This window comes from Camelus bactrianus, chromosome 20, assembly GCF_048773025.1.
Source record: "Camelus bactrianus isolate YW-2024 breed Bactrian camel chromosome 20, ASM4877302v1, whole genome shotgun sequence".
Taxonomy (NCBI): domain Eukaryota; kingdom Metazoa; phylum Chordata; class Mammalia; order Artiodactyla; family Camelidae; genus Camelus; species Camelus bactrianus.
The window spans coordinates 6,684,151-6,690,768 of record NC_133558.1 but is presented as its reverse complement, the minus strand read 5'-3'; positions in this window follow the sequence as shown (position 1 = coordinate 6,690,768).

Genomic DNA, 6,618 nt, shown 5'->3' with positions numbered 1-6,618 from the left:
ATAAAATATTGCTCTGGCAATATTTGAAGTATCAATCCTCAAAAGTAAATTGTTGAATTTCTAGTTCTCGAAATGGGGGCATAGCTGATACTGAACCAAACTTCCTTCAGGTGACAGTTATAAACACTAGACAAATATAAAGTTTAACTATTGGAGGGCCCTGGAAAAAATTCCCAAAGTCAGGTAGAAATCAGAGGGGATTGGACCCTTGCAGGAAGGGAATCGTGATGGCTGAGGTCCATATTTATACAGCTTCTCCTGTAGAAAGGGCACGTCCCAATCCACGTGAGGCAGAGCAGCTAGGACTGGGGCAGAACCCTGCAGTGTTTCTGGCTTGTCAGAGCATGGAGTCTGGGGCCGCCAGAGCAGCTGGAAATTGAGGGGGTAATCTTGGAAAAGAGGGAGCAACAGAGAAGCCCCCAGATCTGGGCACAAACTCACTTCAAGTTCTTGGCTGGCCCTGTAACAGAGAAGAACAAAGCTGACTCCATATTAGATCTGTTCCATTAGCTCTATCCCTGTGCTCAGTTTCCTGGGCTCAGTCGTGCTAGATCTGCACCTTTTGTAAAAGAATGTTGCCTAGAGCCTGAAATATACAGGAGAGCCCATTCTCAAGGCTCTGACTTCAAGGGCATAACACTTTTCCACTTATACAGAGATAAAAGATTGCAGAACAGGGAATAGCATGTATCTTGTTGGAGGTTTACAGGTACATGGTGGCCTGACCTATGCCGACAGCTGCAAGAACAAAGGATATCGACACCAAGAAGTTTGCAACAACCAACCACACCCCCTCCCCTTTTAGAATAAAAGGAGCCTGAATTCTGACTTGGGGAAGATGGTTCTCCAGAACATTAGTCTGCCATCTTCTTGGTTTGCTGGCTTTCTGAATAAAATTGTTATTCCTCACCCCAACACCTTGTCTCCCGATTTATTTGCCTGCCGTGCAGTAAGCAGAACAAGTTTGGATTCCGTAACAATCCCTGACCTGTGCTTGCATAGATGAGACTCCAAGAAGACTGGTAAAGCAACAGCTGGAAAACCTGCAGAAGCAGAGCAACCCTCTCATCTCTGCCGGCTGCCGGCTGCAAGGGAGACCAAACGTGGCACTGAGTCTCACCAGGCTGGAAGGGCCTGGCAATCACCGGTAGGCTTCCCATCCAAACCTGCAGGAGGGGCCCTGGGGAGTATGGTTATAGCCTAGGTCCAAAGAATTGCCTAAAACTAATGGCAAAACTAAAACAAACCTATCCTTAAAAGCAATACCAAATATCCACAAATTAGTAACATAATTGACTACTTAAAACAAAAATCGGCACTCTATTAAATTTCCCAAAACAGGTAGGAAAACAGCAACAGATTCGAAAAGCTCAATACATCTCAAAAATCGTAAGTATGAAGAAAATCACAGCTAGGCTCATCATGGTCAAACAGCTGAAGGATCAGAAATAAAGAGAAGAATCTTAAAATCGTTAGACAAAATGAGAGTAGATGACAAGTGTTAACTCCTGACTTCTCATCAGAAATAACACAGGACAGAGTCACAACTTCAACTTTTGGAACGAAAAACGAAACAAAACAAAACATGTCAGCCCAAGCTCTCTATCCAGCAGAAATGTTTTTTAAGACACAATAGAGACACATCCTATAGGCATCAAAAGGATAAAGGGAAATATTATGAACAACTGGAAGCCAATACATTAGAAAACTGAGATGAAATGAGAAAATTCCTTGAAAGAAACATATCAAAGTGATGCAAAATGAAATAAAATTATGAATTACCCTATAATTATTTTAAAAGATGTACTTGTGATTAAAAACCTTCCTACAAAGGAAACTCCAGGCCGAGATAACTCCACTGTTGAATGCTCTCAAATGTTTAAAAAAAAATGGTATTGGTCTACCTAAATTCTTGCAGGAAATAAGAGGAGAGGACACTTTCCAACTGTTTTCTCAAGTCTAGCACAGCCCTAATATAAAAACTTGACAAAACACTACAAAAGAAAAGAATTCAGAGTAATATCTTTCATGAACATAATTGAAAAATCCTTACCAAAATATTATTAAATTGAATACATCATTTTCAAGTGGGGTTTATAAGTTTGAATTAACATTTAAAAAAATTAATGTAATTCATTTCATAACCACGTGGAGGAAAAAAATGAAACTTAACCCCTACATCACATGACACACAAAAATTAACTTATCATGGATAATAGACCTACATGTAAAAGCTAAAACTATAAAGTTTCAAGAAGAAAACATAGGAGAATATCTTTGTGACCTTGTGGAGGGCAAAGATTTCTTAGAACATGAAAAGCATTAACTGTTAAAGCAAAAAACTGATAAATAGGACATCATCCAAAGCTAAAGCTTCTGCACATCAAATGACATCATTAAGAAAATGAGAAAGCAAGCCACAGAGAAAATTTGTGTAAAACATGTATCTGACAAAGAACGTATATGTAGAGGATATAAAGAACTTAAACTTATCATTAACAAGAAGACAAAAAAATAAAACCAAAAAAAAAATTGCCAAAAAACTTGAATAGGCACTTCATAAAAGAAAACCTATGAACGATTATGGCTAACGTATACATGAAAAGACGCTCAACATTATTGGTCATCAGGGAAATGTAAATTAAAACTAAATGAGAAATTTTGCAATCAGTAGAATGGCTACTTTTTTTTTTTTTTTAAACAGACAATACTCAGTGTTAGCAATAATAAAGAGCAAACTTGAAACTCATACATTTCTGCTAGAATAGTTAAATGGTATAGCTACTCTGGAAAACTATTTGGCAGTTCCTTTTAAAGTTCAACATACACCTCCCTTATGATCCAGCAATTTCATTCCTGGGTATTTACCCAAAAGAAATGAAAACATATTTTCACTAAAAAGATATGTACAGGAATCATCACAGCAGCTTTATTAATATCAACCAAAGTCAACCAATGGGAAGATGAATAAATAAATGATGGTAAAGTTATATGATGGACTATTTCATAATTTCAAAAGTGAACTACAGATAAACATGACAACACAGATGAATTTCAAAATGTTATGCTGAGCAAAAGCAGCAGACCATAAGAGAGTAAATCCTCTATGATTCCGATACATGAAGTTCAAGAAAAGTCAAAAGTAATTTATGATAATAGAAGTCAAATGAAGTTTGTCTGTGGGGAAAGGGAGTAGAGATTGGCTGGTCAGGGACACAAGGGATCTTTGTTGGGTGATAGGAATATTCTATATCTTGATCTGGGTGGTCATAACACAGGTGTACACATTTATAAAAATCCAATTAATTGTACACTTAAGATCTGACACTTCAATGTATGCAAAATTTGCCTCAAATTTTTAGAAAGCAAATTCTTCACATTTCTCAGAATAAAACAGTAGCCACTATGAATATTTCTCTAGAAATGAAATAACTTTGGAGAGAGGCAAATAGTCTAAAGGGAAGTCCTTAAATCCTACTGAAAACTGTTTTGGTGAGAAACTGCTACATTCTTGAAGATGGATATCCATTTTGGGGTTACTCCAAGACATTTAAAGAAAAATAAAACTATTTAGGTTTCTGGAAGAAATATTAACTAAGGTCACACACTGTGGATCACTCAGTGTCTTATCCCATCTTGGCGGTGCAAAGAGCAGAGATACACGTAGAGATCTGAACATTTTGATGCTACGACTTTCTCCTAAAATGGCCCAGCAAGAGAATGATACCCACTGATCAAATCCAATGATAATCCTCTGCCAGCATTTATCATTTGGCTTTTAGCATATCTATACAGTGAATGTGAAAATTGAGGACTGTCAATATAATTCAGGTTGCTGCAAAGTTAAAAATCTGGAATTGCGTTTAATGAGGTGTGAAAATGGGGAGCCACTGAATTCATCATCTCTTCATTTCTAGTCGATTTTTGTTTTCTTGGATATTTCCCCAGTTTCCGGCATCAGCCTCCACTGTGACTACTAACCATAGATGTTTGACCTGTTTTGTCTTTTTGGAAGCCTTTAGAATCTTCTGTTTTCACTAGGGTTTTGTACTTTCACAGTGCTGTGTCTTCCTGTGGGTTCTCCCTGTTCTTTCACTAAGCATTTGGGGGGCTCCTTGAATCTGCAAACCAGTGCCCTTCAGTTCTGTACTACTCTTGTATTAGTTCTTTGATTTTTTAAAAAATTTTTTGGGGGCAGGTAATTTGGTTTTTTTTTTTTTTTTAATTTATTTTTTCAGTGTTGGTACTGGGGATTGAACCCAGGATCTTGTTCATGCGAAGTATGCACTCTACCACTAAGCTATACCTTACCCCCACCAGCTCTTTGATCTTTGATATCATTTCCTCTTTTCTTTCTCCTGCACACTCACACTGACTATACCTCAATTTTAAAAAATGAGCATGCATTGTTGTTAAAATATCTAGTGAAGTGGACTAATTTTTTATTTATAACTAGTAAACTTAAGAGAACAAACTCCTTTCTATTTAAAATATTTCTGTATGAAACTGATTAAAAATTATACTTATCGAAGACTTGAGTGGTGTTTTAAAATGTGAAGCTTACATTTACCTCCTGTGCTTTAAAAAGCTGAATTGATTTCCTGAGGTTTGTTTTTTTTTTAAAACAAAACCTCCACCAAATGTCCCATTGTGACCCAAATCAAGAAATATGAATTTTAAGAAATGAAAAGAGCTGGGAATGAAAATTAGAATTTCCATGGTCACTTGTCTTTATAATGTCTCTCCAGTATTTTAAAATGTTTATTTCAGAGCTTTTGAACTTCATTTTGGGCAGGAACTTGATGAGATATCATATTACAGTAGAATCTTCTAAGTCAGTGAATAAAACATATAAACAAAGTTGCTGGACCTAGAAACATATTGATAAAAATCAGTTCCACAAATTCACCTGACAGAAGCAAACACACTTGAGGTGATATAATTTATGACTTCCTCCGAAGCAGGGCAGACTCTCTGGACTTATTTGTGAAAGGTACGTAGTGAACTGGAGAGTTTGCGTAAACATAACACAGTGAAGTAGCTGCTTCTTGACAGACAGGCCAGATCTCAGGTTCCAAACCGTGCCCTGTGGCCCTTCAAGGCAGTCAAAGTCATCCACAGGGATGTTTTGTCCCTGAAATTCCTATCGAGTGTTTTGGGTTCAATGTCTTTTGATCTCCCAGATATGAGCCCTCCCTGGCTTATGCCTGCAGCTTCTGGGACGTCTTTGAGGTCAGTGAAGAGGGTCCCAGTCCTGGGATGGCACTTAGCCAAGATGCTGTTGTGTGGCACTGAGTGGCTCAGACATCCTTCATCTGGAGAAAAGCTACAAGCTGTGAACACGTCAAAAAGCAACTCATCCACACATATTCTTGCTTAAGTGGAAAATCTCTTTACATGATAATATGAAGTGGTTTCCTTGGTTTAGAGTGGAAACTGTTTCTGGAACTGGCTTCTTCAGTGATGTCAGCTTTTATTTTATAGCAAATTAAAACAAAATAAAATGGAAAAAAATTCAGCAAAATATGAAATAGTAAACAGATAATAATATAAAATAATATTTGTTTTCTCTTTTTCAACTTGCCTGTGTCTTCCACTTTTTTCCAACTGACTTTTATTTGAAAAAGTGAAAATAAATATTATAAATTAAAAAAATTAAATGCTTCTAATGCAAAGCAGTTGCTCAGAAAAGCAAATCCAAGAAGAAATTTGTTAGGAATGTCTTTATAAAAATGAAAGTGAATCAAACCTGAAAGTCGTAGACTCTATTGGACTGTATATCGTTCTAGCAAAATGCAAATTCCCGTTCTAAAGGGCAGAATCTGTATCATTCATTCATTCAACGAATGTTTATTGAATGCCCACTATGTGTCAGGTACTCTTCTACTTTTATGAGAACAACAATGAACAAATCACATGAAATCCCTGCCCTGTGAAGATTATAATTTAGTGGGGATGAAGGGGAAAGCAAACAATAAACAAAAAGAATAATTGATTACATAGTACATTACAAGGTGATTTGTGCTATGAAGAAAAATAAAGCAAGAAGTGTCCGTTTTTAAAATTACAACCATGTGAAACTAGTTTTGAGTTTAGGGTTAAAATTTGATCATGATCTCTTATAGTTCTTTACATTCATACATCCCTTTAGAAAACAATTTAATTGAAACCCTAAGGAGGGGGGATAACCCCTAAACACATCATTTGATGCTAGCTAGATCAGAGTTGGGAGTTGAGAAAAAAATGAAAAGAGGATGGCATAGTCAAAAATGTATTGAACCAGGAATGTTCTGATCCCTCAAGTCATTAACCGAATGTCAGGATCATACACTTGGCTTTGAGACTGAGGGAGGAGTTCACTGGGGGCTGGAGTGATTAGATGACTGCTCACCCTGCAATTCTGGGGTCCCTGGGGGAGGCATGGAGGGATGGGACAGCTAACTTCAAATGCCGGAAGGGTTAACATGTAAGAGAAGAAGTCAGTCTTCTCTATGGTCTTGTGTAAGTCAGAGGCGCTTTCAGTTGTGAGTGGAAATGAAAAGCAAATGACTGTAAACAAAAAAGAGGAATTTTCTGGCTCTTGCAGTTGAAAAGGCCAGGAATAAATTCAGGCATGGC